The sequence below is a fragment of the Pan paniscus genome, chromosome 9, assembly GCF_029289425.2.
Source record: "Pan paniscus chromosome 9, NHGRI_mPanPan1-v2.0_pri, whole genome shotgun sequence".
In the NCBI taxonomy this organism is placed as follows: Eukaryota; Metazoa; Chordata; class Mammalia; order Primates; family Hominidae; genus Pan; species Pan paniscus.
The window spans coordinates 59,825,022-59,850,259 of NC_073258.2; positions in this window are offsets into that span (position 1 = coordinate 59,825,022).

Below are 25,238 nucleotides of genomic sequence, written 5' to 3' on the forward strand. Positions count from 1 at the left end.
GGCTCACGCCTGTAATCGTAGCACTTTGGGAGGTCGAGGCAGGTGGATCACGAGGTCAGGAGATCCAGACCACCCTGGCTAACACGGTGAAGCCACCTCTCTACTAAATATACAAAAAATTAGCCGGGCGTAGTGGCGGGCGCCTGTATTCCCAGCTACTCGGGAGGCTGAGGCAGGAGAATGGCGTGAACCCAGGGGGCAGAGCTTGCAGTGAGCCGAGATCGTGCCACTGCACTCCAGTCTGGGAGACAGAGCGAGACTCCATCTCAGAAAAAAAAAAAAAAAAAAAAAAAAAGAATAACTGATGCTTTGAAAGAAGATTGACAGAAGGATACAGGTGTGCAAGCAGAGACATCCTTCTGTATAACTGGCAAAATTAACAAAAGTGACCGACATCTAGTTATTTCCTACTGGACATTTTGAGTTTTAAGGATAAAACTATTCTCAAAGTATCCAGGCAGATTAGCTACAAAAGGGCAAAAGCATCAGGCGTCTTTGTATGTTTCTTCCTCGGCACCATTAGAAGTGAAGGAAGCTATCTGCGACATTTTGAGGGAAAAGTGTTACCAATAAAGGGTCTTGACTGCAAGTTGTCCAGGTTCTTGGTGTTTTGAACAAAGAATTGGACAAAACACACAGCAAAGTAAGGAAAGAATGAAGCAATGAAAGAACAAAAGCAGGAATTTATTGAAAATGAAAGTACTCTCCACAGTGTGGGAAAGGGCCCAAGGAGCAGCTCAGGTGCCCGGGATACAGAATCTTCTTGGGTTCAAATAACCCCTAGAGGTCTCCCATTGGCCACTTGGTGCTCACCTCATGTAAATGAAATGGTGGCCTGGAATCAGGCTAATTGGTTGTGGAAAGCAACCAATCAGGCACTGAAGTAAAATTACAAAGATCACACTCCTATGCAAACATCTGATTGGTTGCAGAAAGCATTGCAATATTACGAATGGACATTATGAACCATATCACAGGACGGTGGACACTCCCCGTGATATGGGGAGTAATATCAACCCCTCTCCCACCCCCGGATATCACGAACCGTATCACAGGGGAGTGGACACACTGGGTATTAACGATATTTCGAGTAATATTATCTTTCCTGTTGAAAATTATGATCAAAATGACAGAAGAGTGTACACCTCCTGCCATATCAGGAGTAATATCATCCTCTCCCCCACTGGATACTGGGAACAATATCACAGGGACGTGTACTATCATACTCGTTTCCCGGATATTAAGAACAATATCACAGGGGAGGTGTACACTTTTACGATATTGGGAGTAATATCATTCTCTCTACCCCTGGATATTAGCAACAATATCACAGGCGGATGTACATTTCCTGCGATATTGAGGGTAGTATTATTGTCTCCCCCCCTGGATATTAGAAACAATACCACAGGGGTAATGTACACCCATTGCGATATTGGGAGTAATATCATCCTCTCCCTTCTTGGATATTAGTAACAATATAATAGTGGGGGTGTACACCCCTCGCGATATTGAATGGAATGTCATCCTCTCCCTCCCTGAATATTATGAAAAATATCACAGGGGGTGTACAACTTCTGCGATATTGGGAGTAATATCATCCTCTCCCTCCTGGATATTAGGAACAATATCACAAGGGTGGTGTACACCCTCTGCAATTTCGGGACTAATATCATCCTCTCACCCCCAGAATATTAAAAACAATATCACAGGGGGTGGTGTACACACCCTTTGATATTGGGAGTAATATCATCCCCTCCCTCTTTGGATATTAGGTACAATATTACAGGTTGGGTATACACAACCTACAATATTGGAAGTAATATTATTTTCTCCCCTCCTGGATGTTAGCAACAATATCACAGGGGGTGTGTACAATCCCTGCCATATTTGGAGTAATATCATCCTCTCCCCATTTGGATATTAAGAACAATATCATGGGGGGTGTACAACACATGCAGTATTGAAGGTCATATTATCTTCTTCAGCTTTGGATATTAGGATCAACATCACAGGTGGGGTATACACCACCGGTGATATTGGAAGTAATATTATTCTCTTTTTTCCTTGATATTAGCAACAATAACACAGAGGGTGTGTACAACCCCTGCGATATTTGGAGTAATATCATCCCTCGCCCCATGGACATGAGAAACTATATCACAGGGGACTTGTACATTCCATGGAATATTGGGAGTAATATCATTCTTCCCCACCCTGTATATTAGGAACAATATCACAGGGTGAATGTTCACCCCCTGTGATATTGGGAGTTATATCATTCTCTCCCCCGCCCAGGATATTACAAACAATATCACAGGGTGGGTGTACACTTTTTGCGATATTGAGAGTAATATCATGTTCTTGTCCTCTGGATATTAGGAACAACATCACAAAGGTGGTGTATACCCGCTGCAATATTGGGAGTAATATCATCCTTCCCCTCCTTTAATATTAGGAACAAAATCACAGGGGTTTGTACACCTGCTGTGATATTGGGAGTAATGTCTTCAACTCTCCCCCTGGATATTAGGAACAATATCACGGGGTAGGTGTACACTTTCTACGACCTTGGGAGTAATATCAGCCCCTTCCCCTTTGGATATTAGAATCAATATCACAGAGGGGGTGTACTCCGCCAGGGATATTGGGAATAATATCATCCTCTCCTGCAATGGATATTAGAAACAATATCACAGGAAGTGTGTACACCCTCTGCGGTATTGAAAGTAACATCACTCCCTCCCACCAGGGTATTAGGAACTAAATCACAGGAAGGGTGTACACTCCCTGTGATATTGTGAGTAATATCATCTTCTTCTTCCCTGGAATTTAGGAACAAGATCACAGGGTGGGTGTACACTTACTGTGATATAGGGAGTCATATTATCCTCTCTCCCTTTGGATATTAGGATCAATATCACAGGTGGGGTATACACCACCAGCGATATTGGAAGTAATATTATTCTCTTTTCTCCTTGATATGAGCAACAATATCGCAGGGGGTGTGTACAACCACTGCGATATTAGGAACAATATCACAGAAGGGACGTACTCTTCCTGCGATATAGGGAGTAGTATCATCCTCTTCTTCCCTGGATAATATTAACAATATCACAGGAGGGATGCACACCTTCTGTGATATTGGGAGTAATATTATCCTCTCCCGCCCTGAATATTAGGAAAAATATCACAGGGGATGTACACTTCTGTGATATTGGGAGTAATATCATCCTCTCAACCCAGGGAATTACGAACAATATCACAGGGCAGGTGCACACCCCTGTGATTTTGGGAGCAATATCATCCTCCCCCAACCTGGATATTAGCAACAATATCACAGAGGGGGTGTACACACCCTGCCATATTGGAAGTAATAAGATCCTCTCTCCCCCTGGATATTAGGAAAAATATCACAGCGCGGGTGTACATTTCCTACGCTGTTGGGAGTAACATCATTCTTTTCCTCTCTGGATATTAGGAACAATATTACAGGGGTGGTTTACATTTCCTTCGATATTGGGAGTAATATCATCCTCTCCCTGTTTGGATATTAGGAACAATATCCCAGGGGGGTGTCCACTTTCTGCGATATTGGGAGTAATATCATCCACTATTTCCCTGGATATTAGAAACAATATCACAAAAAGATGTACACCCCCCGTGATATTGGGAGTAATATCATACTCTTCTTGCCTGGATATTAGAAACAATACCATGGGGGGGGTGAACACCCCCTGCAATACTGGGAGTAATATCATTCTCTATCCCCCAGAATATTAGCAACAATATCACAGGAGGGGGTGTACACCCTCTTGTGATATTGGGAATAATATCATTCTCTTCACCCCTGGATATTAAGAACAATATCACAGGAAGGGTGTACATCCCCAGTGATATTGGGAATAATGTCATCATCTTCTTCCCTGGAAATGAGGAACAATATCATGGTGGGGGGAGGTGTATACCTTCTGTGCTATTGGAAGTAATATCATCCTCTCCCCTCCTGGATGTTAGGAACAATATCACACATGGTGTACACCCACTGTGATATTAGGAAGAATATTGCAGGGTGTACACCCACTGTGACTTTAGGAAAAATATGTCCCTAAAATGTTACAAATAATATCACAGGTTATACAGTAATATCTCCCTAGAATATTAAAAATAATATCACAGGCTGTACACCCGCTCTGATAATAGGAGTAATACCTCCCTAGGATATTACAAATAATATCACAGGCTGTACACCCACTATGACATTAGGAGTAATATCTCCTTAGGATATTACGAATAACATCACAGAATGTACACCCATGGTGTTTACTCACTGTGATATTAGGAGTAATATCTATCTAGGATATAATGAATAATAGGACAGGGTGTACACATACAATGTACACCCACTGTGATATTAGGAGAAATGTCTCCCTAGGATATTATGGATAACATCACAGAGTGTACACACATGGTATACACCCGCTGTGACATTAGGAATAATAACTTTCTAAGATATTATGAATAGCATTACAGAATATACACATGTGGTGTGCACCCACTGTGACATTAGGGGTAATATCTCCCTAGAATATTATGAATAACATCACAGGGTGTTCACACATGGTGTACACTCACCATATATTAGGAGTAATATCTCCCTAGGATATTATGAACATTATCACAGTGTGTACACCCACTGTGATATTGGGAGCAATATCCCTCTAGGATATTATGAATAGTATCACAGAGTGTACACCCACTGTGATATTAGGAGAAATCTCTCTGTGATATTATGAATTATTACTGTGATATTAGGAGTAACATCTTCCTAGGACATTATGAATAATATCATAGAGTGTACACCCACTGTAATATTAGGAGTCATATCTTTGAAGCTAGGTTATTACAAATTATATCACAGGGTGTACACACATGGGGTACACCCACGGTGATATTAGAAGTTATATCTCTCTAAGATATTACAAATAATATCACCGTGGGTGTACATCATGTGTGTACACCCACTGTGATATTTAAAGTAATATCTCCCTATAAGATTACAAATAATATCGAAGAGTGTACACCCCCTGTGACCTTAGGAGTAACATCTTTCTGAATATTATGAATAATATCACAAGGCATACACCCCCTGTGACATTTTGTACACCCTTTGTGACATTAAAAGTAATATCCCCCTAGTATATTATGAATAATATCAAATGTGGTTTATGCACATGGTGTACACTTCCTGTTACATTAGACATAATATTTTTCTAGGATATATGAATAATATCACAGAAGGTGTACACACATGGTGTACACTCCATGTGACATTGGGAGCAACATCCCTCTAAGATATTAGGAATAATATGTGACTTTAAAAGTGTGGAGTTTAAAAGTATGACTTTAAGGTGTACACACCCTGTAAAATTAGGAGTAGAATCTCCCTAAGATATTATGAATAATATCACAGGGTGTGTACACACATGGTGTATACCCCTTGTGATGTTAGAAGTAACATCCTTCTAGGATATTACAAATTATAGCCCTGGGATGTGGGCACATGGTGAACAGCATAGTAATATTAGGATTAACATCTGGGTAGAATATTACAAGAAATATCACAGGGGGTGTACGCACATGGTGTACATGCCCGGTGACATTAGGAGTAACATTTTCCTGAAATATTATGAGTAATATCACAGAGTGTACACCTCCTGTGACATTTGGAGTAATGTCCCCTAGGATATTCCAAATAATATCACAGGGTGTACATTGCCTGTGACATGAGGAGTAACATCTGCCTAAAATATTATGAATAATATCAAGGGAGAACACCCTGTGTGACATTAGGAGTAACATTCCCCCAGGATATGATGAATAATATCAGAGGATGTACACACACTGTGACATTAGAAGTAACATCCATTTAGGATATTACCAATATTATCACAGTGTGCACACCTGTGACATTAGGAGTAACAATATTGGGAATAATATCACAGGTTGTACAACCCCTGTGACATTAGTGATAACATTTCTTTAGGATATTAGGAGTAACATTTCCATAAAATATTATGAATAATATCACTGTTTGTACAACATGTGTGACATGTACAATATCACAGGGTGTACACCCCTGTGACAGTAGGAGTAACATCCCCCTAGGGTATTACTAATAATATCACTGGGCATACATCCTCTGTAATATTAAGAGTAACATATTTCTAGGGTATTATGAATAATATCACAGGGTGTACAAACACTGTGATATTAGGAGTAATATCTCCTTAAGATATAAGGTACAATATCACAGAGTGACACTAGGAGTAACATCCCTCTGCAATATTGGAAATAATATTACATGGTGTACACCCCCTGTGATATTAGTGGTAACATTTCTTTAGGATATTACAAATAATATTACAGGGTGTACAGCCCCTGTGGTATTAGGAGTAACAGTTCCATAAAATATTATGAATAATATCACTGTTTGTACAACATGTGTGACATGTACAATATCACAGGGTGTACACCCCTGTGACAGTAGGAGTAACATCCCCCTAGGGTATTACTAATAATATCACTGGGTATACATCCTCTGTAATACTAAGAGTAACATATTTCTAGGATATTATGAATAATATCACAGGGGGTACAAACACTGTGATATTAGGAGTAATATCTCCTTAAGATATAAGGTACAATATCACAGAGTGACACTAGGAGTAACATCCCTCTACAATATTGGAAATAATATCACATGGTATACACCCCCTGTGATATTAGGGGTAACATTTCTTTAGGATATTACAAATAATATTACAGGGTGTATAGCCCCTGTGGTATTAGGAGTAACAGTTCCATAAAATATTATGAATAATATCACTGTTTGTACAACATGTGTGACATTAGGAGTAACATCCCCCAAAGCTATGATGAATAAATTCACAGGGTGTACATTCTCTGTGGCGTTAGGAGTAACATCTTCCTAGAATATTACAAATAATATCACCCCCTGTGACACGAGGAGTAACATCTTTCTAGGATATTATGAATAATATAACAAAGTGTACACACTTTGTGAGGTAGGAGTAATATCCCCCTAGGATATTATGAATCATATCACAGAGAGTAAACCCTCTGTGACAATAGGAGCAACATCCCCTTAGGATATTATGAATAATATCACAAGGTGTACACGTATTGTGACATTAGTAGTAATAGCCCACTAGTATATTGTGTACACCCCCTGTGACATTAGGAGTAACATCTTCCTAGTATATTACAAAAAAATTACAGGGTGAACACCTCTGTGACATTAGGAGTAACATCTCCCTAGGATATTACGAATAATATCACAGGGTACACCCCCACTGTGATATTATTTGTAATATCCTAGGGGGATATATCACACCCCGTGTGACTTTAAAAGTGACATCCCCCTAGAATATTATGAATAATGTAACAGGGTGTACACCCCCTATGATATTAGGATTAACATCCCCCTAGGATATTAGGAATAATATCAAAGGATATACACCCACTGGGATATTAGGAGTAATACCTTCCTAGGACATTACTTATAATATCACAGGATATACCCCCACTGTGATATTAGGAGTAATATCTCCCTAAGATATAAGGAAGAATATCACAGAGTGTACACCTATGGTGTACTCCCACTGTGATATTAGAAGCAATACCTCTCTAAAATATTATGAAAAATATCACAGGGTGTATACCCTCTGTGATACTGGAGACAATATTTACCCTGGATATTACAAATATTATCAAGGGAGTATACACATGTTGTACACCCACTGTGATATTAGGAGTTATATCTCCCTAGGATATTACAAATAATATCTCAGGGGGTACACCCACTGTGACATTAGGAGTAACATATCCTTAGAATATTAAGGATAATATTGGGCCAGTCGTGGTGGCTCACGCCTGTAATCCCAGCACTTTGGGAGGCCGAGGTGGGTGGATCACGAGGTCAGGATATCGAGACCATCCTGGCTAACACAGTGAAACCCCATCTCTACTAAAATACAAAAAATTAGCTGGGCGTGGTGGTGGGCACCTGTAGTCCTAGCTACTCGGGAGGCTGAGGCAGGAGAATGGCGTGAACCCGGGAGGCTGAGCTTGCAGTGAGCCGAGATCACGCCACTGCACTCCAGCCTGGGCGATAGAGCGAGACTCTGTCTCAAAAATTAAAAAATAATAATAATAATATCACAGGGTGAACACAGCCTGTGACATTAAAAGTGACATCAGGCTAGGATATTACAAATAATGTCACATTGTGTACTCCCACTGGGACATTAGGTGTAACATTGCTCTAGGATATTATGAATAATATCACAGGGTGCACACCCACTATGACATTAAAAGTATTATCTCCCAAAGATATTACAAATAATATCACAGGGCATACACTTACTATAATATTGAAATTAATATCTCCCTAAGATATTACAAAAAATATCACAGTGTTTGTACACACACTGTAAAATTAGAAGTAATAGCTCCCTAGGATATTATGAATATTATCAGTGTGTACATCCAGTGTGATAGTATAAAAAATATTTACCTAGGATATCATGAATAACACCACAAAGTGTACCCTCATGGTGTACACCCACTGTGATATTAGGAGTAACATCTTCCTAGTATATTATGAATAATATAACCGGGCATAAACCCACAGTAATATTAGGAGTCATATCTCCCTAGGATATTACAAATAATATCACAGAGTGTACACCCACTGTGACATTAGCAGTAACGTCCCCCTGGGATATTACAAAAAATATCACAGGGTGTACACCTATTGTGACATTAAAAGTATTATCTCCCTAGAATACTATGAATAATATCACAGGGTGTACACCAACCGTGACATTAAAAGTAACATCCCCCTAGGATATTACAAATAATATCACAGGGTGTACTCCCCATGTGACATTATGAGTAAAATCTCCCTAGGATATTAAGAATAATATCACAGGGTGCACACCCCTTGTAAAATTAGGAGTAACATCTCGTTAGGATATTACGAATAATGTCACAGAGTGTACACCCATTTTGACATTAGGAGTAACATCCCCCTAGGATATTATGAATAATATCACCAGTGTGCACTCCCAGTGACATTAGGATTAACATTCCCCCAGGATATTACAAAAAATATCACAGGTGTACACCACCTGTGATGGTAGAAGTAACAGCCTCCTAAAATATTATGACAAGTATCACAGATTGTACACCCCCTGTGATAGGAGTAACATACCCCTAGGATATTACGACTAATATCACAGGGTGACCACCCCCTGTGACATTAGAAGTAACATTCCCTAGGATATTGTAAATAATATCACAGTATGTACACCCACTGTGACATTAGCTGTAACATTCCTCTAGGGAATTATGAATAATATCACAAAGTGTACACTTACTGTGACATTAGGAGTAATATCTCTCTAGACTATTACTTCTAATATCACAGGGTGTACACCCACAGTGATATTAAGAGTAATATCTTCCTAGTACATTACAAACAATATCACAGTGTGTACACACAAGGTGTACACCCACAGTGATATTAGAAGTAATATCTCCCTAAATGTTACAAATATTATCACAGGGTGTACATCCAATGTGATATTTGGAGTAATATCTCCCTTGGATATTACGAACCATATCACAGGGAGGTGGACACCGCCCACAATATGGGGAGTAATGTCACCCTCCTCTCCCCTGCTGGATATTATGAATCATATCACAGGGGGGTGGACATCCCCCACGATATGGGGAGTAGTATCACCCTCCTCTCTCCCCCCTGGATATTATGAACCATATCACAGGCAGGTGGACATCCCCCGCAATATGGGGAGTAATATCACCTCCCTCTACCCCCCTGATATTACGAACCATATCACGGGGGTTGGACACCCCCCGCGATATGGGGAGTAATATCACCCCCCTTCCCCTCCCTGCTTTTGGCAACCAGTCAGAGGTACTTTCAATTTCCAATCTGCAGTGCAGAAAATGTGGCGGTTTGCAAAGGGAGTAGCCTCTGGTGCTTTTGTTTCTTAGGTGTGGACAGGTAGGATTTTCCTTTCAATTTAGCTCTAGGAAGTCAGCGTGAAACGGCCTTAGGTTACCTACCTCCAGACCCTATTCTCCTGCCTCAAAAGGATGCAATATAAAATATTGCTACAAGCCAAGCTGCTGTTCGTGTGTGATGTCTGCACAAAGACTTTCCTACAGGTGTATACATTCAGGAAGTGTATCACCCGTGCACCCTAACTGAAAAATTGAGTAATGTTATGTTCCAGTGTAATGAGAAGTGAATCAAAATAAAGAAATCAAGAGTTGGTAAACTATTAAGGAGATAAATATTAAAACCAATAAAATAGAGAATTAAGCTTAATTTAGTGTTTCAAATATGATAAAATAGAATGAAAGACAAAAAGTAATTATTGACAAAAATGATACGTAAAAATAAAATTTCAGGAATAATCTGGGTTCAAAAATCTCATACTGCAGTTATTGGAAAAAATGATTGACATTAAATTGATCTAAACTTTGCTGGGTTTGTTATTTTACATGTGGGAGTGTGCATAGATACTCTTATTTTCTTTTGATAATTAGAGAAATACAGCCATAAGCATATTGTTGAAAAATTAGCTAAGAAAAATATAACGCTAAGCCCCCCACCCAACTGAATGGACCCCTTCTTGGCAAGGGGACCCCAGAGAAACCTTAAAAAAACTGAGTTCCTGGCCATGACAGGGACAAGAGGTCAGGCACACCTCATTCTACGGGCTCCCTTTTCTGGTTTAGACACAATAACCATCAACATTTATGTTAAAATAGAGATCATAAGACTGACAAAACAAACTCTTTGTGGCAATTAGATACAAAATTATAAACAGGACCTAAGGACATATCAGGCAAAGGTGAAGTCAAGCACTCCTGCACTTAAAGAATAAACTATGGGCCAGGCATAGTGGCTCATGCCTGTAATTCCAGCACTCTGGGAGGCCGAGGCAGGCAGATCACCAGAGGTCAGGAGTTCAACACCAGTCTGGCCAACATAGTGAAACTCCGTTTCTACTAAAAATACAAAAATTAGCTGGTTGTGGTGGCGGGCGCCTGTAATCCCAGCTACTGGGAAGCTGAGGCAGGAGAATCGCTCGAACTGGGGACGTAGAGGTTGCAGTGAGCCGAGATCGCGCCACTGCACTCCAGCCTGGGCAACAGAGTAAGACAACGTCTTAAAAACAAAACAAAACAAAACAAAAACAAACAAAAAACCAAACAAACAAAAATCTATGTTCTAACTGTCACAAGGTTTTTCCTTTTCTCTAGCAGCTGAACAAGCACTGGCCTCAAGATAAGCAATATGGAAACAATTGTAGCTCCTTCATGCCAGAAGCCGACAAACTGACCCTGCATAACCACAGCTTTGATTGAACAAGTGACTGATTTCCATAGCTTTTTTCTGATAAGACACCACTGACCCCGTAGGCTGGTTCTGGCTGGTCTTGCAGAGGCTGTGCATTTTAGCACCTTCTAGTCCCTGCTTCACCATCTGAATAATAGGGCCTAATTGTAATAGATTTAAATGTTAAGTCTCCACCCCGAGGTGAACATGGGATGCATGTATCATGTACGTTTGCTTACCTTGTATGCATGCAACTCACTTTCATTAATATTTACAGCTCCCCCTGTATCCTGTTGAATATGTATACTCGGCCTACCCAGTCAGCATTGATTCCTGTCTTATCCCTCTCTCCCTGGAAGTGCTTGCTTTTGGTATTTCAGCCAGAGGCTGTGCTCCCTGCCTGCAGGTTGTAAATTCCTTAAGAAATAAAGCTCTCCTTTCTAAGTTTCTAAACTTGTGATTTTTAAGCTAACAGTGCTAATTAAATTCAAAACAAAATTTGTGACTTCCAAATTACTTAAAAAACAAAAAAATCTAGTGGGAAGATTGCATTGGGTTTTCTTCTCTTCACCTCCCGCTATGGCTAAGATTTTTCCTTCCTTAGACTTTCTCTGTATAATTAAACTCTGGTCATCAGTAGCCCACTGAGCCCCTCTTCATCTAAAGCATAACTTTTAAATGCTTTTGTGCAGTGGGCCGCTTGACAGTCTGGGGAGGCCTATTACCCCATTCTCAGGATCACGAGTCATGAATGGGGGAAATAAAACACAAGGAATATGAAGGAAACAAAATTATATTGACATATAGTTATCTGAATATCTTAAATTAATTACATCATATCTAGCTGCATCTAGCTGCAAAGTCTCATATTTAATGAGTTCATTATACAATCATAAATTAAATACTTTCAATATTATAAGAGTAAATGGTAGTTCAGTTATTCTCAGCTATAATCAGATATGAAATTTTCTCACTACCATCTTGATGAAGTCAGGGATAATGGAAATCTCTGGTAGTTTGGTACATACATTTATAATTGAAGAAAATCCTAAATTATGGTTGGAAGCTAATAAAAATAAAGATACGATTTTTCTTCTCTTCAACTTTAGAGAGCCCTTGAATTTAAACGAATGCCCAGGCAGTCTGTGGACACAGATGAAATGTCCTTGATCTAAAAAGCTTCATTTCTCTTCAGCGAAAGTTCTCCCCATGAAAACAGGGCTTCTAAAACTGCCTTCCCTCAAAGGCTGTACAAACGTGCATTCCTGGCAATAACCTAGAGGAGTGCCCATTTCTCCATACTCTCCTTTATAGCAGATGCCCTCAAATGTATTCACACTTTACCAATCTAAAAAGAGAGAGAGAAAAAAAGGTAATTGCATTGTAGTTTCATTTTGCTTTTTCATAATTTCAAGATTTTCATTCAGCTTTGGTTTCTAATTTCTTTTTAATTACAGATTTTTTTTTTTTTAGATGGAGTCTAGCTCTGTTGCCCAGGCTGGAGTGCAGTGGCACAATCTTGGCTCACTGCAACCTCTACCTTCCGGGTTCAAGCGATTTTCTTGCCTTAGCCTCCTGAGTACCTGGGATCACAGGAGCGCACCACCATGCCCAGCTAAATTTTGTATTTTTTAGTAGAGACAGGGTTTCACCATATTGGCCAGTTGGTCTCAAACTCCTGACCTCAAGTGATCCACCCACCTTAGCCTCCCAAAGTGCTGGGATTACGTCCATGAGCCACTGCGCCTGGCCAGAAAATCTTTATATAACATGCATATTATAGAAAGTTCCCACATTCCCTAGGTAACTGTCATATCTGCAAAATATATAAATTGTATAGAAAAATTTAAAAAATTCATGAAACTAAAATAATTTTACTTTTCACTGCATTTTGACTCATTCATTTCTTCACTTAATAAATATTGAGTGATTATATACCGGAAACCTTAGTAGGCACAAGATGGGAATAGTGACCCCAAACTATAATTTTCAGGCATTTTCCACTCCCCACTTGAGTAAATCAAAAACCTCATTATCATTCTCTGTGTGTTTGCAATCCTTGCAAAGGGAGGGTTGCTTGTATGCATGATAAGCAAACATTCATGATACACGTGTCCCACGTTCACCTTGGGGTGGAGACTTAACATTTAAATCTATTACAATTAGAGATGCCTGTGCAACAAGGAAGTCACCTTTAAGGAATGGATTTGGTTTTTGTTGCAGTGCCCACTTTGAGAACTCTTCCTTGGACAGGTTGGACCTCCCACTTGTCATTCTCTCATTCACAAGTGTTCTGGCCACAGTGTCCTGAGGTCACAGTTTCCCAGTAGTTGAGTTTTAATAAAAAGCAACACTTATTAGCTATGTTAAAATATACCCCAACAGAAGACGAGATGGACTCCCTGTAGCTAAAATGAGATAAACCCAAAAAACAATTTCATAGCTAGGAGGATGAGGGATCTGTAACACATCCCGGTGTTATTAATTGCCGTAGGTTTTTTTTTCCCCGGTAATTACGCAGAAACTATCACCTGAAAAGCATTGCCAAAAAACACTACAGCTGGAAAATTTCCCAGCTGACCCTGACAGAGTGCCGGTTGCCAGCCTACTGAGACAGCCAAGTAAAAAGGGTTCCCCGGCAGGACATCAGACCGGCCTGCGCACTGGGAGGAGTGCGCACTCGGGTGAAGCCTTGAGGATGTTCCTGTTGGTTTGCAGTGAGGAGGAGCCTGGCTTCTCCTGTTCCGGGTGGTAACTCGGTGATTCAGTCTGTGAAGTGGGAAGCCCACTGGCAGGACTCTCGCTTTGCTGAGAGTCCCTGTTTCCCCATTTTTCCTTTTCACCCAATAAACCCTGTCCTTCTCACCCTGCAGAGTGTCCGCAAGCCTAACTTTTCATGGTTGTGCGAGAAGAACCTGGCTTTTAGCTGAACTAAGGAGAAAGTCCTACAACACTACAACACTCTTCCCTACCTTGCCTGGCTCCGTCCCCTACCATGCTGTCCTGCCATAACTCAGATTGGACAGAGGACGGGTCTTATAAACATTCCTTATTGATCAATAGCTGCAGACCTTAAGCCAGTTTCAGTTAGCTTGTGGACATTGTTCAAAAATTGTCTGTATGTCCTGTAGTTTACCTTTTGATGTAAAGGGCCGAATTCCACTTCATTTTAATGTTAAATCCTACCAAAATGTGAATATGGGATGTATGTTCCATATATGTTTTCCACTGTGCAATGCCTGACTTCCCTCATGCATATTTGCATTTTTTCCCTACCCTGCTAATATGTATGTAAGGCTGACTCTGTGCGACCCAGATACCAAATAGCAGCCCTCCTCCGTTCTGCGCAAAGTGCACTTTCCCTCTCCCCAGGGCAGCGTTTCCTGGATCCATGGATTGTTTTGCCTTCTGCAAATAAAGTCTCCTCTTTTCCTTCATCCGTGAATTTCACAATCTTTGCGAATAGATACTATGCATGAGGCTAAAATCACCTGAAATCTCAACAACTTAAACTCAGAGGCACCCATCATCTTTCAGCGTTCTCAGGGAGGGATCCTGGTTCTGCAGCCTTGGCTACGTCTGCTGCCCTCTGCTGGCGGAGCGGAGTCTGCAAAGTCCAGAGCAAGGGACCGCCCTGGGATCTTCAGGCACACTTTGTCCTGAACGTTGTCAAGGGCTTTCTCCAAAGCCATATAGGTCATACAAATTCAAATCATCCAGCAAACCAGTGCCAGGATACCTATGAGGCTATGGAAGTGTTATTCACGCAGGCATACATTCAGGAAATGTCATCTCCATCATTCCAATTTCCTAGACCTTGTTGTCATTCTTGAACTACTTTCTCTCCCTTAGTCCAGGTCTTCTGAAACTCCTGGACTGGATTAGATGTGCAGGAGATTTATTAGGAGACTGTGAAGCAAAAAGAAAGGGAGCTGGGGGAGGCTGGGAGAGCTGTCAGTCTGCAATCTAAGTCTACTTTAAGTCTCCCTCATGGAGAGAAAAAAAAGAGGAGGTATTAGGCCCACGGGGTTCTTGGGTGAAAATTGCCCCATCAGAAGAGTCCCCTGTCTTCCTGCTGTGCTGTTACAGGCAGGAGAAGCCCGTGAGAAGCATGAAATCAGAAGTAAGAAGGGTGGATTTCAAAGCCAGCTACTAGGGTCACTGGTCAGTGATATTACTGACAGAAGGAGGTCTGAGGTGTGAATTTTCGTGGCCTCCACACCGCACATTCAATCAGTCAGCAAATCCTTTTGGCATTACCTTTAAAGTGTCCTACCACTTCTCAACATTTCCACCATTCCCACTCTGGTCCAACCCTTCACTGTCTCCTTGCTTCCACCTTTGCCTTTCCACAATCTCATCTCAATACAGCCCCTCAGTCATGGATGTCTGTCTCTTGCTCAAAGCCCTGCTCAGAAAAATAGCCACAGTCTTCACCATGGCCCACAAGACCCTACACGTGATTACCCCTTGTATCTTTTTGCCCTTATCTCCCTCAACTCTTCCCTTTCCCACACTGGCCTCCTTACTGCTTGCTCTGTTTTCAACACCCATGAATCTATCTATCTATCTATCTATCTATCTATCTATCTATCTATCTATCTATCATCTATCTATTATCTATCTATCTATCTATCATCTATATCTTCTATTTACCTATCTCTATCTATCATCTATCTTCTATCTATCTATCTATCTATCTATATCTCTATCTTCTATTTAGCTATCTTATCTATCTATCTATCTATCTATCATCTATCATCTATCATCTATCATCTATCTATCTATCTATTCTGTGTTTTTAGACACAGGGTCTCACTCTGTCACCCAGCTGGAGTGCAGTGGAGAGATCACAGCTCACTGCAGCTTCTGGGCTCAAGTGATCCTCCTGTCTACCTCCCATGTAGCTAGGACTACAGGCAAATGCCACCACTCCTGACTTCTTTTTTATAACCGGGGGTACATGTGCAGCTTTGTTACATAGATATATTGTGTATTGCTGAGGTTTGGGCTTCCATCAAACCCATCAACACCTGTAATACACGAGTGAAAGTTGTGTTTGAAAGGCAAGAAGAGCAGGACCAGCTCAAAATCAACAGATGTACAAGTTGGAACAAATTTCACTCAGGGCTGTTATTTATCAGAGCTAGTTTATGCATAACTTGGCGGGTTGACCCTTGATTCCATTTTGATTTTTGCTAAGCATTTTGCAAGTGGGAGCACTGCCAGCTGAACTATTAGGCAGTTGAAGAAATAACAAGTACTACTGACCCTTGGATGAGGGGAGGGACTCACACAGCAATGGCAAATAATTGCCACAATTTGGAACATACTCTATTCCATTCCCCAGAATACCAGGGGCATGCAACAGTCATTTTCTTAAGTATGAATAGGAATTTCCAAACTCAAAGATAAAAAGGAAATCAGGAATCACCAAATATTTTACCAGGAAAGAGGGGAATCAAATTCAACCAATGAATCTATCTATCTATCATCTATCTATCTATCTATCTATCTATCATCTATCTATCATCTATCTATCTATCATCTATCATCTATTATATATCTATCTTTTACCTATCTATTATCTATCTATCTATCTATCTATCTATCTATCTATCTATCTATCATCTATCTATCTCTATTCTTTTCCGTTTTTAGACACAGAGTCTCATTCTGTCACCCAGCTGGAGTGCAGTGGAACGATCACAGCTCACTGCAGCTTCTGGGCTCAAGTGATCCTCCTGCCTGCCTCTCAAGTAGCTAGGACTACAGGCAAATTCCACCACTCCTGACTTTTTAAAAAATATAATCAGGGCGTACATGTGCAGCTTTGTTACATAGATAAACTGTATATTGCTGAAGTTTGAGCTTCCATTGAACCCATCACCCAAATAGCGAACATCAGACCCAATAGGTGGTTTTTCAACCCCTACTCCCCTCCCTCCCCCATTTTGGAGTCCCCAGTGTCTATTCTTTCCATCTTTATGTCCGTGTATACCCATTGTTTAGCTCCCACTTATAAGTGGAAATGTGGTATTTGATTTTCTGTTTTTGCATTAATTCACTCAGGAAAGTGGCCTCTAGCTCTATCCATTTTGCTGCAAAGGGCATGCTTTTGCTCTTTTTGTGGCTGCATAGTATTCCATGGTGAATATGTACCACATTTTCTTTATCCGATCCACCACTGATGGGCACCTAGGTTGATTCCATGACTTTGCTATTGTGAATACTGCTGCTATAAACATACTGCAAGTGGCTTTTTGATATAACAATTTCTTTTTGCTTGGGTGGATACCCAGTTTCTACTGTAATTTCTGCCTTAATTTTATTGTTATCCAAAAGTCATTCTGGAGCAAGCTGTTTAATTTCCTTGTAATTGTGTGGTTTGGGGAGATCTTCTTGGTATCAGTTTCTATTTTTATCCCACTGTAGTCTGAGAGTATAGTTGGTATGATTTGAGCTTTTTAAAAAAAATTTATTAAGACTTGCATGATGGCTGAGCATGTGGTTGATCTTGGAATATATTCCGTGTTCAGGTGAGAGGAAAGTATATTTTACAATGGATGAATGGACTGTTCTGTAGATGTCTATTACTTCCAACTGGTCAAGTGCTGAATTTAAGTCCAGATTTTTTTGTTAGTTTTCTGCCTCAGTGATCTATCTAATGCTGTCAATGGGATGTTGAAGTCCCCCATTATTATTGTGGGTCTGTATAAGTGTTTTTGTGGGTCTAGAAGTAGTAGTTTTATGAATCTGGGTGCTCTGCTGTCAGATGCATATGTACTTAGAAAAGTTAAGCTTTCTTGTAGAATTGAACTCTCGATCACAATGTAATGACCTTCTTTGTCCTTTTTTACTGTTGCTGGTTTAAAGTCTGTTTTATCTGATATAAGAATAGTGAACCCTGCTCTTTTTTGTTTTCCATGTGTGTGACAGATCTTTCTCCAATCCTTTGCTTTGAGCCTGTGGGTGTCATTGTGTGTGAGATGGGTCTCTCCAAGGCAGCAGATGGATAAGTCTTGGTTTTTGTTTTTATTCAACTGGCAATAGTGTGCTTTTTAAAGTGGGGAGTTTAAACCATTGATATTCAATATTAATTTTGATATGTGAAGTTTTGATCATATCGTGAAGTTGTTAGCTGGTTGCTTTGTAGTTTTGATTCTATGGTTGCTTTATAGGGTCTCTGGGCTATGTACTTAAGTGTGTTTCTGTGGCAGCAGGTATTGTTTTTTCATTTCCATGTTTACAACCCTCTTAAGGATCTCTTGTAAGGCTGGTCTAGTGGTAACTAACTCCCTTAATGCTTGATTAAATGGAAAAATTTTATTTTTCCTTAGTTTATGCGGCTTAGTTTGGCAGGATATGAAATTCTTGGTTGAAATTTCTTTTCTTTAAGAATGCTGAAAATATACCCCCAATCTCTCCTGGCTTGTAAAGTTTCTGCTGAGAAGTCTACTGTTATCCTGATGGGGTTCCCTTTGTATGTGATTTGACCTTTTTCTCTAGCAGCCTTTAAGATTTTTTTTCTTTAGCATTAACCTTGGATGGTCTAAGGACTATATGCCTTGATGATGTTTATTTTGTATAGTATCTCACAGGTGTTCTCTGGATTTCTTGTAACTGGATGTCTACCTCTACCAAGAATAGAGAAATCTTCTTAATTTTTTTGCTCAAATACACTTTCCAGGTTGTTTACTTCTTCTTCTTTCTTAGAAATGTCAATAATTCATTCATTTGGTCACATTACATAATCCCATATTTCTTTCTTTTTTTTTTTTTTAATTTGAGACAGAGGGAGGGACAGGCTGCCGTGTTTGCCATTTCCTGGAGTTGGCTGCTGCTGCCTTTGGGCTCTGAAGTGTCTGAGGTGACTGAGGCCAGCACAGCATGGCCGCCCTGTGGAGAAGTGGCGAGATTATGGTTTGCATGGGTCTTGGATCCTGTTTCTCCTCACTGTGTGAGTCCTCCTGAACAAGGACTTCAGCCAACCCCCAGTGGTGTTCTCAGTCAGTAGCAGTTCCACACCTCCATGAAACAGAGATCCCAGAGAGACAGGAAGGCCACCATCTTTGCTGCCTTGCAGCCATCACTGCTGCTGCCCTCAGGCTCTGGGGAGTCCAAGGTAACTAGAGACTGGAGGAGACTGGAGGAGATTCCCAGCACAGCTTAGCTGCCCTTTGGAAAAGCAGTCAGACTGCTCTTTATATGGGTCACCAACCCTGTTTCCCCTCACTGGGAAGGACCTCCCAACCAGGGACTCCAGCCATCTCCACCAGGGTTTTTAGGCCAGCAAGGGCTCCACACCTCCCTGAGATGGAGCTCCCAGAGGGAGAAACAGCGGGCCATCTTTGCTGTTTTGCATCCTTTGCAGCTGCTGCCTTTGGGCTTTGGGGAGTCTGAGGAGACTAGGGACTGGAGCAGATCTCTAGCACAGTGCAGCTGCCCTGTGGAAAAACAGCCAGACTGTTTTACACAGTTTCCTGGTCCCATTTCTCCTTACTGAGCAGGACCTCCCAACCATGGACTTCAGCCATCTCCACCAGGGTTTTTGGGCCAGCAAGGGCTCTATAGCTGCCTGAGACAGAGCCCCCAGAGAGAGGGGCAGGCTGCCATCTTTGCTGTTTTGCAGTCTTTGCCTTTGCTGCCTCCAGGCTCTGGAGAGTAAAAGGGCAAGGGGGTCTTGTGTGGACTCCCAGCACAATGCAGTCACTACACAGAACAGTGGTCATGTGCAAAAACACACATAAGCTCAAAATACAGGGATGGAGGAAGGTTTACTAAGCAAATGGAAAGAAAAAAAAAGAAGCAGGGGTTGCAATTCTAGTCTCTATAAAACAGACTTCAACCAACAAAAATTAAAAAGGACAAAGAAGGACATTACATAATGGTAAAGGGATCAATGCAACAAGAAGAGTTAATTGTCCTAAATATATGTGCACCCAATGCAGGAGCACCCAGACACAAAAAGCAAGTTCTTGGAGACCTGCAAAGAGAGTTACACTCCCACACAATAATATTGTGAGACTTTAACACCCCACTGTATATGTTAGACAGATCAACGTGACAGAAAATTAACAAGGATATTCAGGACTTGAACTCAGCTCTGGACCAAGCAGACCTAATGGACATCTACAGAACTTTCCACCCCAAATCAACAGAATATACACTCTTCTCAGCACCACATCACACTTATTCTAAAATTGACCACATAATTGGAAGTAAAACACTTCTTAGCAAATGAAAAAGGATGGAAATCTTAACAAACAGTCTCTCAGACCACAGTGCAATCAAATTAGAACTCAGGATTAAGAAACTCACTCAAAACCACACAACTACATGGAAACTGAACAACCGGCCCCTGAATGACTACTGGGTAAATAATGAAATTAAGGCAAAAATAAATAAGTTCTTTGAAACCAATGAGAATAAAGACACATGGTACTAGATTCTCTGGGACACAGCTAAGGCAGTGTTTAGAAGGAAATTTATAGCATTAAATGCCCACAGGAGAAAATGAGAAAGATCTAAAATCGACACCCTAACATCACAATTAAAAGAACTACAGAAGCAAGAGCAAACAAATTCAAAAGCTAGCAGAAGACAAGAAATAACTAAGATCAGAGCAGAACTGAGGGAGATAGAAATGTGAAAAACCCTTAAAAAAATCAATGAATCCAGGAGCTGGTTTTCTGAAAAGATTAACAAAATAGATAGACTGCTAGCCAGACTAATAAAGAAGGAAAGATACAAGAATCAAATAGACACAACAAAAAATGATAAAGGGGATATCACCATCGATCCCACAGAAATACAAACTACCATCAGAAAATGCTATAAACACCTCTATGCAAAATAAACTAGAAAATCTAGAAGAAATTGAGAAATTCCTGGACACATACACCTTCCCAAGATGAAACCAGAAAACAGTCAAATCCCTGAATAGACAAATTACAAGTTCTGAAGTTGAGGCAGTAATTAATAGCCTACCAGCCCTAAAAAGCCCAGGACCAGATAGATTCACAGATGAATTCTACCAGAGGTACAAAGAGGAGCTGGTACATTTCCTTCTGAAACTATTCCAAACAATACAAAAGGAGGTATTCCTCCCTAACTCATTTTATGAGGCCAGCATCATCATGATACCAAAACCTGACAGAGAGAACCTCAATGCAAAAATCCTCAATAAAATCCTGGCAAACTGAATTCAGCAGCACATCAAAAAGCTTATCCACCGCGATCAAGTTGGCTTCATCCCTGGGATGCAAGGCTGGTTCAACATATGCAAATCAATAAACGTAATCCAGCACACAAACAGAACCAATGACAAAAATCACATGATTATCTCAACAGATGCAGAAAAGGCCTTTGATAAAATTCAACACCCATTCATGTTAAAAACTCTCAATAAACTAGGTATTGATGGAATGTATGTCAAAATAATAAGACCTATTTATGACAAACCCACAGCCAATATCATACTGAATGGGAAAAAGATGGAAGCATTCCCTTTGAAAACTGGCACTAGACAATGATGCCCTCTCTCACCACTCCTATTCAACATGGTATTGGAAGTTCTGGCCAGGGCAATCAGACAAGAGAAAGAAATAAAGGGTATTCAATTAGGAAGAGAGGAAGTCAAATTGTCTCTGTTTTCAGATGACATGATTGTACACTTAGAAAACTCCATCGTCTCAGCACAAAATCTCATTAAGCTAATAAGCAATGTCAGCAAAGTCTCAGAATACAAAATCAATGTGCAAAAATCACAAGCATTTCTATACACCAATAATAGACAAATAGAGAGCCAAATCACGAGTGAACTCCCATTCACAGTTGCTACAAAGAGAATAAAATACCTAGGAATACAACTTACAAGGGATGTGACGGACCTCTTCAAGGAGAACTACAAACCACTGCTCAACAAAATAAGAGAGGACACAAACAAATGGAAAAGCATTCTGTGCTCATGGATAGAAAGAATCAATACTGTGAAAATGGCCATACTGCCCAAAGTAATTTATAGATTCAACACTGTCTCCATCAAGCTACCATTGACTTTCTTCACAAAATTGGAAAAAACTACTTTAAATTTCATATGAAACCAAAAAAGAGCCTGTATAGCCAAGACAATCCTAAGCAAAAAGAACAAGGCTGGAGGTATCATACTACCTTACTTTAAACTATACTACAAGGCTACAGTAACCAAAACAGCATGGTACTGGCACCAAAACAGAGATATAGACCAATGGAACAGAACAGAGGCCTCAGAAATAATGTCACATCTACAACCATCTGATCTTTGAAAACCTGACAAAAACAGGAAATGGGGAAAGGATTCCCTATTTAATAAATGATATTGGAAAAACTGGCTATCCATATATAGAAAATTGAAACTGGACCCCTTCCTTACACCTTATGCAAAAATTAACTCAAGATGGATTAACGACTTAAACATAAGGCCTAAAACCATAAAAAAAAAAAACCCTAGAAGAAAACCTAGGAAATACCATTCAGGATCTAGGCATGGGCAAAGACCTTATGACTAAAACACCAAAAGCAATGGCAACAAAAGCCAAAATTGTCAAAAGGGATCTGATTAAACTAAAGAGCTTCTGCACAGCAAAAGAAACTATCATCAGAGTGAAGAGGCAACCTACAGAATGGGAGAAATTTTTTGCAATCTATGCATCTGACAAAGGGCTAATATCCAGAATCTACAAAGAACTTAAACAAATTTACAAGAAAAAAACAAACAACCCCATCAAAATTGGGCAAAGGTTATGAACAGACACTTCTCAAAAGAAGACATTTATGCAGCCAACAAACATATGAAAACAAGCTTATCATCACTGGTCATTAGAGAAATGCAAATCAAAACCACAATGAGATACCATCTCATGCCAGTTAGAATGGCAATCATTAAAAAGCCAGGAAACAACAGATGCTGGAGAGGATGTGGAGAAATAGGAATGCTTCTACACTGTTGGTGGGAGTGTAAATTAGTTCAACCATTGTGGAAGACAGTGTGGTGATTCCTCAAGTATCTAGAACCAGAAATACCATTTGACCCAGCAATCCCTTTGCAGCACTATTCACAATAGCAAAGACTTGGAACCAACCCAAATGCCCATCAGTGGTAGACTGGATAAAGAAAATGAGGCACATATACATCATGGAATACTATGCGGCTATAAAAAAGGATAAGCAGGGACATGGATGAAGCTGGAAGCCATCATTCTCAGCAAACTAACACAGGAACAGAAAACCAAACACTGCATGTTCTCAATCATAAGTTGGAGTTGAACAATGAGAACACATGGAAACAGGGAGGGGAATACCACACACTGTGGCTTGTCGGGGAGTGGGGGGCTAGGGGAAGGATATCATTAGGAGAAATACCTAATGTAGATGACTTGTTGATGGGTACAGCAAACCACCGTGGCACATGTATACCTGTGTAACAAACCTGCACGTTCTGTACATGTATCCCAGAACTTAAAGTATATTAAAAAAAGAATTAAATTAGATAATACAAGTAAAGTGCCTAGGACTGTGGCTGGAATATAAGGTTTGCTTACTGAAGAATCATAATTATTACTAAGGCAGTGGCTTTCAGCCACGTCAAGTTCCATAGGGTGAAAATGAATGATGATTCTCCATGGCCCCAGACTGTGATTAAAAAGAAAAATGAAAGAGGTAGAATACCAGTTACAAATGACAAATGTTTTTAAAAATTGTTAGAGCTGCACAAGGGCATATTTGGTTGCCTTTGAAAGTAACAAATTCCCTGTAACTCAAGCTCTTCGAGCAGATACCAGTTGGTGAATATGCTGTACAGACTCCAACACTGGCAGCCATAAGAGTCTGTGAATTTATTGAAGAATGCTTTGTTGCTTTTTCCAGGGTCTTGACTCTTCCTATTCTTTGAGCTGCTACAGATTTATGCTACAGATTATGTACTGTTTTCCATATAAAGCAGAGGAACGCATTCAAGCTTCAGGTGCGAGTGGACAGGTGCCTAATTTCAACACAGTCCTCATCTGGCCACAAGACCAGGTAGGAGTGACTGTTCTCTAATTGGGACATGAGCCCATTTTTTGGTGATATTTTTGTCAGAGTTGGGATGAACAACTTTTCTATCTGCATAAGTTCTCTAGTGTTTCAAAGTCTGTTCTTTTTCTTTTTGGAGCCATCCAGGAGATGACAGATGAATTTGATCACTACACCAACACGTACCAAATCTGTTCCAAGAATGCAGATAATTTACCAGAGGTCCTTGGCCAGCCAGGCATCATAACTGGAAGCAACATTTGTAGACTCAAGTTGCAGGAACATTGGGTGCCATTTGTGGGAAAGAGATAGGCCTTGTGTGGGCACAACCTTTGGGAACCAAGGTGGGGGCATAAAATTTGGTACCAGGCTGGCTTGTGTGTAGTATTTATTCTAGTCAACCAATGATAGGGGCAAAGAGGTTTATACAAATTTATAAATTTGTGGGTATCAGTGGGGGAGTCTTTGGACAAGATGAAGGCCAAAGGTTTTAGGTATTGCCTTCCTCCGAGCAGGGAGAGGTAATACTGCCTACTTAGTTCAAGGGTCAGTGTCAGAGAGCAGGCTCTATAATTCTTTCTTTCTTTTAAAATCTCATTTAATAGAAAATTAATGATTCTCTTAAGATTGATGATTAACATAAGTTTGCATATGTTTGTTGACCACTCATATTCCTCCTATGCATTGCCTATCATACCTTTGCCAATTATTGCTTTAGCTTGTTTATCTT